This window comes from Leucoraja erinacea, chromosome 13 (genome assembly GCF_028641065.1).
Source record: "Leucoraja erinacea ecotype New England chromosome 13, Leri_hhj_1, whole genome shotgun sequence".
NCBI classification, from domain to species: Eukaryota; Metazoa; Chordata; class Chondrichthyes; order Rajiformes; family Rajidae; genus Leucoraja; species Leucoraja erinaceus.
The window spans coordinates 44,398,446-44,410,140 of NC_073389.1; the positions used below are offsets into that span (position 1 = coordinate 44,398,446).

At 43.0% G+C, this 11,695-nt stretch overlaps 1 long non-coding RNA gene across 1 annotated transcript in view; it reads left to right on the forward strand.

Annotated features, from left to right (window-relative positions):
- Positions 1 to 11,324, forward strand: part of LOC129702975 (uncharacterized) — a 34,566-nt gene extending 23,242 nt beyond the window's left edge. The window contains exons 2-3 of the long non-coding RNA XR_008724483.1: positions 9,192 to 9,292; positions 10,130 to 11,324. This is a non-coding gene — a long non-coding RNA (uncharacterized LOC129702975). The remainder of the gene's footprint in view (positions 1 to 9,191; positions 9,293 to 10,129) is intronic.
- The last annotated feature ends 371 nt before the right edge of the window (positions 11,325 to 11,695 follow it).

Genomic DNA, 11,695 nt, shown 5'->3' on the forward strand with positions numbered 1-11,695 from the left:
CTCCCACATTCCGAAACCGTACAGGTTTGTAGGTTCATTGGCTCTAAACTGTCCCTAGTGTGTAGGATAGAAGTAGTGAGAATAGGTGATTGCTGGTCGGCGTAGACTCGGTGGGCTGAAGGGCCTGTTTTGGTGCTATATCTCTAAACTAAGCTAAACTGGACCATCGAAATCAACATGGCACCTCTTGCGGCATGCAAAGTTACTCAGCATTAAAGAACAGATCAGGATGTCCATGCTTTCAATGCACCCGTAACATAAGTCGTAGATTGCAAAGGATAGTGGCAGTTTGGCAACCCTTCAGGTATTCAAGTGCTACAAAGTCTTTCTCTTCGGATTTAGTGATTCACTTTAGCCTTCCACAATCTGAAAGGGTTTTTCTTTAAAGTGCACTGTCAGATGAAAGCAGTGGTCTAGAGTTTCCATAAATATAATGTTTCCATTGGTATACAGACTGCTCATCATATTTCCATTACACTTACTTTTTTTCAGAAATCCCTTTTAATTAAAAACAGACAGCCAGTAATTCTGCCAGCATCACTAAATAAACCCTCACTGGGACCAGAAGGAGAATCCTCTGGTGGCTGTCTGATTATTTTTTGTAAAGTTCTTAAAATTAATATATACCAAAAGCAATTGTAATTTACTGATTGGCAATCTGAGAAACATGTATCCCCTTAATTGATGCTCAAGGCTTTCCCGAATTATGCTTTACTTACATTTAAAAATCATGTTGGATGCTTGATTTTTAAAGTTTAGTAATATCTTCCCTTTCATTATCCTTCGGTATCAAGGATGGCTTGCTTCTGTCCCATTTCGTTGGGATCAGAGGTGACTGATGAGGCCAAAGCAAGGACTAAAGTGTGCACCAGAGATGGGGCTGGTGATGCATCCTGAGGAGGGGAACTAGAGTTTGTGAGGTGGTGTAGTTTCATCCACTATTGCTTCTTTCATGCATGTCCCCAAGGTTCTCAATACCTGCAGCACAGTGTCGCAGCAGTAGAATTGCAACCTTACAGCGCCAGAGACCTGGGTTCGATCCTGACTACAGGTGCTCGTCTGCACGGATTTTGCACTTTCTCCCCGTGATCTGCGTGGGTTTTCACCGTATATCCGGTTTCCTCCCACACTCCAAAGACGTACAGGTTTGTAGGTTCAGTGGCTTGGTATAAATGTAAATTGTCCCTAGTGTGTGTAGGGTAGTGTTAGTGCGCGAGGATCGCTGGTCGGCATGGACGCTGTGGAATTATGGAGGAAGCTTTTGGGAAAATCTATGGAGGAAGTTTTTGGGAAGAATGATCATATTTCAATATGTTTCAGGGTAGCCATTGAAAAAGATATGGCTAGTCCTGGAGTTTAATTGGCTAGTCCTGGTGTCTTAAATTGGGGGAGGACTGATTCAGAAATATAATACAGGATCTGGTGAAAGTAGATTGGGTGCAGCTGCCACATGAAACAAGCAACATCCGATAAGTGGGAGGTGTTTAAAGATGCTGCGTTGAGTGTTCAGAGTCAGCATGTCCCAATAAGTGTAAGAAGCAAAGATGGTAAGATTAGAGAAGCTTGGTAAATAAAGGAAATTTACTATTTGATTGGGACAGGAAATAGAAGGAACCACACATCAGGGACAGGCAATTTATCTATTTAGTGAAGTTTACAGGGGGTGTAGGAGTGAACTTAAGAAAGTTGGGAGGGCAAGAAGTGGACATGAAATGGCCTTGAAAGCAGGATTAAGGAGAAACCCCAAATGCTTCTTAGTAGAAGCAAGAGGGTAGCTAGTTTGGGTCATTGGATGGAGTCGAGGGGGAGGTAAAGGGACAGATGTTCCATCTCCTGTGGTTGCAGGGGAAAGTACCTTGGGAGGGGATGGTTTTGGTGGAAAGGGAGTTTCAGACGAAACTGTCTCTGCGGAAAGCAGAAAGGGGTGGAGATGGGAAGATGTGGCCAGTAGTGGGATCCCGTTTGAGGTGGCGAAAATGTTGGAGGATTATATGCTGTGTGCGACGGCAGATGGGGTGGAAGGTGAGGACAAGGGGGACTCTGACCTTGTTACGAATGGTGGAGGGAGCATGAGCAGAGCTGCAGGTTATCGAGGAGACCCTAGTGAGAGCCTCATCTATAATGGAAGAGGGGAACCCCCCGTTTCCTAACGAATGAGAACATATCCGATGCCCTGGTATGGAACACTTCATCCTGGCCGCAGATGTGGTGTAGCCGGAGAAATTGGGAGCAGGGGATAAAGTCTTTACAGGAAACAGGGTGGGTAAAAGTGTAGTCAAGATAGCTATGGGAGTTAATAGGTTTGTAGTAGATGTCGGTCAATAGTCTGTTTCCTGTGATGGAGATGGTGATATCTAGAAACGGTAGGGAGATGTCGGAAATGGTCCAAGTGAATTTGAGTGCAGGGTGGAAATTAGTGGTGAAGTTGATGAAGTCAGTGAGTTCTGCATGGGTGCAGGAGGCAGCACCAATGCAGTTGTCAATGTAGCGGAGGTGAAGTTCAGGGATAGGGCCAGTGTAAGCCTGCAACAGAGATTGTTTGACGTACCCTACAAAGAGATAGGCATAGCTAGGGCTAGGCTAAAACTACAGTGTTTACTCAGAAAAGCAGGGACTAATAATAAGATTATGAAGAGACAGCAAGGTGCTGTGTAGGGGAGATCCAGTCTTAAAAAATCTTTAGACCTTATACTTTAGTGACACAGCATGGAAATAGGCCCATCCGCCCACGTAGTCAACGCCAACCGGCAATTACCCCCCCCCCCCCCCCCCCCTTACACTAGCACTATCCTACACATTAGGGACAATTTACAATTTGCAGAAGCCAATTAACCTACAAACATGTACTCCTTTGGAGTGTGGGAGGAAACCGGAACATCCAGAGAAAACCCATGCGGTCACAGGGAGAACGTACAAACTCCGTACACACTGCGCCCATAGTCAGGGTCACTGGCGTTGTAATGCAGCAACACTACTGTTGCGCCACCGTGCCACCACTGATCAATGTGGTCAATGGAGGCACGAGAGAACTGCATATACTGGAATCTTGAGCCAAAACCAAAGTACTGGGGGAAATCAGTGGGCCAGATATTTCCTGGCATTGGTACTAGTATCTTTGTAATTTGTCGTCAATATAGATGACCTGGATGAGAATGTAGGTGGTCTGATTCATAAGTTTGATGATAACTCAAAATTTAGTTGAATTGCAGGAATTGAACACAGTTGTTTGTCTGAGGATACAGAGGGACAAAGAACAGATGGAAGGTTAGACAGAGTGGTGGCAGATGGAATTGAATCAAGGCAAGTGTAAAGTAATACATTTTTGGTATGTCAAATACCAGCAGAAAATAACCAGAAAAGGGTAGGGACCTTAGAAGTGTTGATGTACAGAAAGATCTTGGCATGCAAGTTCAAAGTTCCCTGGAAATAGCAACATAAGTGGATAGGGTAGTATAAAGGGCACTTGGCATACTTGCCTTTGTAGTCTGAAGCAATGAAGAATTGGAATGCCATGTTGCAGCCCTATAAAATATTGGTTAGGCCACACTTGAAGTATTGTATACAATCCTAGTTGCTACATTCCAGGAAGTATCACACTATTAGAAAGAGTGCAGAAGATATGAATCAGGATATTGCGTTTAGTTACAAGAAACTGGGATTGCTCTCATTCGTCTACAGGAGGCTGAGGAATGACCTTAGATAGATTTATTAGATTATGAGAGGCAGAGATCAGACAGAGTCATAGTATGCTACCCAAGATGGCGTAGTCTAAAAATAAAGGAAATGGGTTGAAAATAAGGTGGGAGAATTTGAAAGGAGACTTGAGGAGGACGTTCTCCCTGCCAAGTTATATGGAACAAGCTGCCAGGGGAGATGGTGGAGTACAATTATATTAACAGACATTTGGAATATACTTGGATAAGAAAATAGAAAAGGGATATGGGCCACAAATGGGATTGGGGTAGCTCAGCATCATAGTTGGCATGAAGGAGTAACAAAATACCATTTTGTTGCTGTACAGCTATATGACTCCATAATAATTGAACAGCAATGTTTTAATAAATTGGATTACCCCAAGAGCTCCTGAAAATTAAAGGATCAGCCAATACATTTAGCCTTTGAACCATTAGATTCAGATTTAGTTTAATTTAGGTTGGAGATACATCGTGGACACAAGCCCTTCGGCTCACCGAGTCCGCACCGACCAGCGATCCGCCAACATTAACACTCCCTTACATGCACTAAGAACAATTTTACATTTATACAATTATACCAAGCCAACTAACCTAGAAACCTGTGTGTCTTTGGAGTATAGGAAAAAACCGAAGATCTTGGAGAAAACCCACGCGGGTCACGGGGAGAACGCACAAACTCCGTACAGATGAGCACCCATAGTCAGGATCGAACCCTGGTCTCTGGCGCTGTAAGGCAGTACCTCTATGCCCTCGTTTTTTGGCTTACATGTTTTTCAGCGACTCCAAGAAAATATAGTTTAAATGTTCAAATGTCGGCAGACTATAGGGCATTCCAGAGATGCTGGTAAAGGGCCTGTCCCACTGTACGAGGTAATTCAAGAGCTCTCCCGAGTTTAAAAAAAAAATCAAACTCGTGGTAAGCACGTAGAATGTACATTGCGGGTACGTCGGAACTCGGGACGTCTCTTAGCGGCTCGTAACGCTAACGGCAGGTACTTGGGAAATGCGGTAATCTTGTGAAGATTTTTCAACGTTGAAAAATGTTCATGAGAGCCCCTACGAGCGGCTGTTACCGTAATTCTCCAAGTTCGAATCAGGGGAAACTCTGGAGAACTCTTGAATTAGCTCGTACAATGGGACAGCCCCATAAGTGTGCTGATGGAACTATTGAGGTGGCAACTTGTGATATCTCAGGAAGCTTAACTATCTGGATTCTCTATGTACTGAGCCTCAATATTTTTGATCACGTACTTTGATTAGTACAGGTCAGGGATTAATGGGAGAAGGCAGGAGAATGGGGCTGAGAGGGAAAGATAGATCAGCCAGGATTGAAAGCAGAGTAGACTTGATGGGCCAAATGACCTAATTCTGCTCCTATAACATGAACTTATGAATTTATGAACAATACCAGTGAAATGAACTCTCTCAACTTCTGGATTTACATGGATGTAACTGTGCCAATAGCCACTGGGTCTAGTGAATGTTCTGACTCTAAAGAACCATGGATATCACTGAAGGGTACGCTGCCATTCGGTGGGAGGCAATGGAGTAAATATTGTTGCTCAATAAAGATTTCTTGGTATTTCGAAAGGCTGCTAAGGTATTTTTTTTTAAAAAGAGGCCTGGAAATAAAGGATGGAAAAGTTAATGTGGGGAGAGCAAATGGAGCATGTTGATACTTGGCAGAATGTTGGCTTGCTTAAAAAACAGGGAGTGTGGCTGTACTGCTGGGTAAGGGAGTACAAATCAATTAGTACTCCAGGGCACACGCTTCAGGGGATAGCAGTGCACCATGTAAGCAGCAGGAGGCATTTTCTTCTCAGAGTCATATCACATTGGGGTGGCATGGTGGCGCAGCGGTAGAATCGCTGCCTTGCAGCGCTTAACGCGTCAGAGACCCGGTTCGATTCTAACTACGGGACTGCTGCATGTACGGAGTTTGCACATTCTCCCCATGACCGCGTAGGTTTTCTCTGAGATCTTTAGCTTCCTCCCACACTCCAAAGACATACAGGTTTGTAGATTGACCAGATAGGCATAACATGTAAAAAGTGTCCTTAGTGTGTGTACGATAGTGTTAATGTGAGGGAATCGCTGGTCGGTGCAGACTCGGTGGGCTGAAGGGCGCTGTTTCTCTAAAATAAATCTATCAAAGCTATCCTGACAAAGTTCTAGCCAATAGCCAGAAGGAGGTAGCAAAACACAGAGGTTGGACCCAAAATTAAGAGATAGGCAACCACATCTGTGTATGAAAATCCTTAAGGAGGATCCACACTCAATCACACATCCCTCCAATTTAGTGCAACCCTTACTATTTTAACCATTTTAATGCATGGGTTTAACCTCAATGTTATGAAAAATGTTGTATAAGAGCTATATCTCTTGTTTCTCTTTCTCCTGACTAGACTGAAGAAGGGTCTCAACCCATTCCTTCTCTCCAGATATGCTGCCTGTCCCACTGTGTCTATCTAAGAGTACCAGAGTCAGGAATTCAGGATGCAACTTTGGGAAGGCAACATTTGGAGTATTATGTGCAATTCTGGCCACCCCCTTGCAGGAGGGGTGTGGATGCTTTGGAAAGAGTGTAGAAGAATTTTACCAACATGCTGCCTGGATTAATGGGTATTGACTGTAAGGAGAAGTTGGACAGAATTATTTTCTCTGGAATGTCTGAGGTTAAGAGGATACCTATATATAATAATGAGAGGCAGCAGTAGGGGAGACAGTCAGATCTTGTTTGCCAGGATGGATACAGATACAGATGGATACAGATGGACACAGACTAGAAGGCAGAGCTTTAAACTGAAAGGGGCAAAGTTTAAAGGAGATGTGTGGAGTACATTTTTTACACAGAGGGTGATGTGTGACTGGAACCTTCTGCCAGGGATGGTGCAGGAGGCAGATACAATAGTGGCATTTAAGAGGCCTTTATTTAGGCACATGGATGTGCAGAGAAAGTAGGGGTATGGATTATGTACAGGCAGATGGATTAGTTTAAATTGGCATCATGTTCAGCATGCACTTTGTGGGCCGAAGGGCCTGTTTCCGTGTTGCATGCGTCTACGTTTGATAGTCTATATTTCTCTCTGTCCCCACACTGGACGTGCCCTGGAACTGCCCTCCATTTTCTTTGGTCTCAGTATAGCAAAAGGAAAATCTTTAATCTTCAAAGCACATCTTCAAGAAACAAACTTACAGATCCAGATGTTGAATTCTTTTTTTGTGGCCATTTTATTTGGTGGAATAGTATTAATGGAGTACTCTTGTTGGTTAGGCTTTAAGCAAACATATGCAAATGGCTTTAAGTTTCAATGTTGTGTTCAAAATTGTTAAAACATCTGAAAACATATGGGTGTAATGTCTTCGACAAGAGTCACTCTTGCTAATTATTGCAAGTATAACGTACACAGCCATGACTAAGTATAATGTGCTGAGTTTTGAGGTCAGGAGTTAACTCAGTAGTAGGTCAGCCAAGCTTTGATCAAAAATGACTTTGTACTTCTCTGCCAAATGAGGTATTAAACATTCCCTCCTGTGAGCCCTGCTGCAAATGAATCTGTAACATTGCAGCAATATAAAAGTATGTCAGGATGTAGACTGTTCCATCTTGGCAATGTTTGCGCAAACTACGACCAAGAAAATGTGACATTGTGTAATTATTAAATGATCCCATTCATCATTACGTAGGTGTTGACATCAGAACTTGATGATTGGCTTCAGTAGCATTTGTCGTCTTCCTGCCAATTCTCCATGGTTAAAATTAGGGTCCATTGCACATTATTAAGAACATAGGCTCAGGAATAGGGCATTAAGTCCCTTAATCTCATGTATGATCCAATTAGGTCACGATTGATCTTTTTCCCCAACACCACTACCAAAACTTTGAACACTGACCCGCTGAGTTACTCCAGCATTTTGTGCTTATCTTTGGTACGAACCAGCATCTGTAGTTCCTTCCCACAAACTTTGATTCATATTCCTCTGTATCTTACCTCAATCGTTCCAGTATCACTAAATCAAATAGGCTGTGGGCCGAGCATTAAAAATGTGTCTAGAAATCAACTTTCGTGACCCATGTCTCGGAACTGCATGAAATTTTGCACAGATTGAGATAAAATATAATTGAGAAGGAAGTCATAACTCGTCAGAGCCAAAAGTTGCACATTAATTAAAGTAAACTAATTAGAAAATGAGATTAAAAAAAGTAAGCTCCATCTAGTGTCCAATGCCCACATTGCACCATGGGGAGCCTACTTCCATGTTGCAGTCTATTTAAACTATATATTATTATACTAGACCAAGTGCAGACCCGTTGGGTTTGCTCCCCCAATGGTGTGATCCCCCACCCCAATATTCCACCATGCACCCGTCTCAGCCAATGGAACTGAGGCCGTTCCAAAATGTAAGATTCCAGCACTCCCCTGCCTCCCTCAGCAGTGGATTTAAAAAAAAATCCAATTGCACCTCCCCTGCCTGCTGCAGCAGTGAAAAGTTCAGAGTGTTCCTGTCTTGCAACTTTGTTTCGAAGTGTGTTGGAAGCTGATAGGAAGGAGCAGCCATCAACGAATCAAAAGGCAGAAAGGCAGCCGGACGGCAGTTGGTCGGATGGCACGAGAGTTTTATATAATAATAGATAATAAAATATGGTATAATCATATATAAATATATGACTTGGGAATATGACTGTAATCATATATAATTATGTATAATTATATTATATAAAAATAATATAATCAATATAATTTTGAGTGTGCATTTTGAATGAGACTACTGCAGCGGTCCGGCTCCTGAACCAGACTAATTAATGGGTGAGGGCAGTTCATCTGGGTTGCCCCGTTTACTGAACCCCACTGACTGCCAGTGTGCAGAGTGGGGGTCATGGCCATAGTGGGACTGGGGCAGTGCCAGGCTGGGGGAAGGCTAAGGCATCTTGAGAGGAAAATGCCTAACCCTATACTAACTCTAACTTGCCCCGCTTCAAGAGCTACCTCTGACACCTGTACTAATCAAGAATCTGTCAATCTCTGCCTTAAAAACATTAATTGACTTGGCCTCCACAGCTGTCTGTGGCAATGAATTCCACAGGTTCACAACCCTCTGACAAAATTAATTCCTCCTCATCTCCTTTCCAAAGGTACATCCTTTTATTCTGAGGCTATGGCCTAGACTCTCCTATTAATGGAAACACCCTCTCCATAGCCATTCTATCCAGGCCTTTCACATTCGCGTTGCTTGATGAATACTTCCTGATTTACCTCATCTATCCCCTTACTTTATGATGGATTCTTCCCCACTTCTCGTTGTCATAATGATAACTGATGATAATCCTTGATTCAAGACGGGAGAAATTCTGAAATCTTCCTTTAAATCGTGCCTTCATGGCACAGGAGTTAAAATGTGACAAAATCTGTTTGTTTGATAATCAGAAGCATAAGCTCTGCCAGTATATCCTACTTGCATGTTGGAAGTCGCTCAATTCTTTTTTATTGAAAACAGGATGAAACAGGAGACACCATCATTTCTGAGCCAGCTCTCTGTAATGATTCCGTTCGGGTGTAAGGAGAAGCCGGTGGAAGCCGCATGCCCAACGCCTCCAGGTATAACATCATTAACAGCAAATGCGGCTTTCGTTTAAAGAAATGAGAGTGCCTGACTTTAACACTGTTGTACATTGATTCCCTGTACTTGGTTATGGACTAGTGCCAATGGCTGGATGGCAATACACTTGCTATCTAACATTGTTACATATAGTTTCCACACTCCTAGTCTGTTTGCAGAATCAACACATCCATGTTCTCCAGAGATGCTGTCTGTCCTGCTAAGTTCCTCCAGCACTTCATGTCCTTTTTTGTAAACCAGCATCTGAAGTTGCTAGTTTCTACCTCATTTATAATATTTGCTTTAGACCTTAGAACATTAGAACTTAGGGCAAGGCTGTGGAGGACAAGTCAATAGATATTTTAAAGGCAGAGATTGATTGTTTCTTGATTAGTACAGGTGTCAGGGGTTATGGGGAGAAGACAGGAGAATGAGGAAAGATTGAAACGACTAGGCAGTGGAGGCCAAGTCACTGGATGGATTTAAGTGAGAGTTAGATAGAGCTCTAGGGGCTAGTGGAGTCAAGGGATATGGGGAGAAGGCAGGCACGGGTTATTGATAGGGGACGATCAGCCATGATCACAATGCATGGCGGTGCTGGCTCGAAGGGCCAAATGGCCTCCTCCTGCACCTATTTTCTATGTCTATGTCTATGTTAATGGGGTTGAAAGGAAAATAAAGATCCTTTTTGAATGGCGGAGTAGACTTGATGTGCAGGATGGCCTAATTCTGCTCCTATCGCTTATGAATTAATGGACTTATGAACATGTTAAATTTGCATCTTTTTAACTTACTGAAATGATCTATGAAAATATATTTTGTGTGCCTTTCTTTAGTGAGGCTAGCAGCTTTTGTTACACAAGGAACTGCAAATGCTGGAATATTGCGTTGAACACAAGAATCCTGAAATGTTGCCTATCCATGAGTCCACACACAGAGGCAAAGACTGAGCTGCCGGAATAGGCCAGAGACCGGCAGCGCCTTCTCTTCAAGCCCCAAAGCTGAGCTGCCAGGAAATGCCTGAAACCGCCACGCCTCCTCTCAGTGGCAAGGGAGAATTACATGGAGAAGCTTGAGAACGCCACAGTTCCTCCTTCAAGACCAGGACTGAGCTGCGAGACAAGTCCAAGATCACCACTGACACTACACGTGCATCCTGATGACCAGGGACAGCATCCCCATACTGTCCTGGATACCTTACCACTGTAAATAAAACATATCACATGAGTTTGCCCTACTGGAAGTGTTGGTGTGTTCATTGGCAAACCCGGCATCATCCCCAACGCCACACAGCTTAAACAAAGTCTCCCACAAAGAGAGTTGATGGGGCGTAATTTATTCTTTCTGGAATATGCTCTGGAGCACCACTCTCATCCATTCAGTCTGTGCACAGTTCTGCCAATTTGAGGGCCTCCCATGTACTTTTACACTGACCAAATATCGATAAACCATGGGACCTTCTGATTCACTTGTGAGGGTTAGCACCCAATGACCCAAGGTAATGCTATCTTGTGAAACAGCAATACCAATGATGAAACTTACTCAGCTTAATAACTGATTATTTATGCCTTCTATTAGACTTGTTATTGATTGGTATTAGAAGCACCACTTGTCAAGAGTGTCGCATTGTCACAGGCACCCGGGAACGGAACAATGAAATTATTACTTTCTGCAGTTTTACTCTTGGTCATGTTGTTAATTTGAGAGTTGCAAGGTGCAAAAGGACAGAGTTCTGAGTGAACAGAAAAGGGGCGGTCCAACCACCACGCCAATCCAGGCATTGCACTGTTACGAGCATCACTAACTTGCTTACCTACCCTCATTTCTCTGTTCTCCATCTCGTGTACCTGCCAAGAAGCAAAAAGTAGTGAAACCACAAGCCAATTGGATGCAAAGTTACTTTCACACACCAAGAACAATCCATGAATCTCCAGCAGCCTCAAGCTATGCTTTTTCCTTCATATACTTATCTCTCAGCTGCTACACAAAATGGACCTTTGAGCAAATGCACTTGCAAATCTCTGAGGTGATCCATTCCTCATTAAAATTTAATATTGCTCCAAGTCCATTAAACCAACTTTCTACCAACTCTCGAACTGTTGTCCAGTAAAATTTCCTTTTCGGCAGCTTGTGAACTTATTAAACTTTTCACACCTCTGCAATTATCCTCCAGCAACCTTGAAATCAAAGAGTTATAGTGCATTAATGGAGGCAGCCCCACTATTCCTATGAATGGCTGCCTGCTTCACAAAGGCAATACCCTGTTTCCTGTTTAAATTTGATTTGGTGACTTCATATTCAAATTGCATGACCCAATTTGTACTACTTCAGATTCCAATTACTTCATTCAAAAACAAACAGTGTAACATAATTCTTACGTGTACAGAGAAAGAGAGGATGTG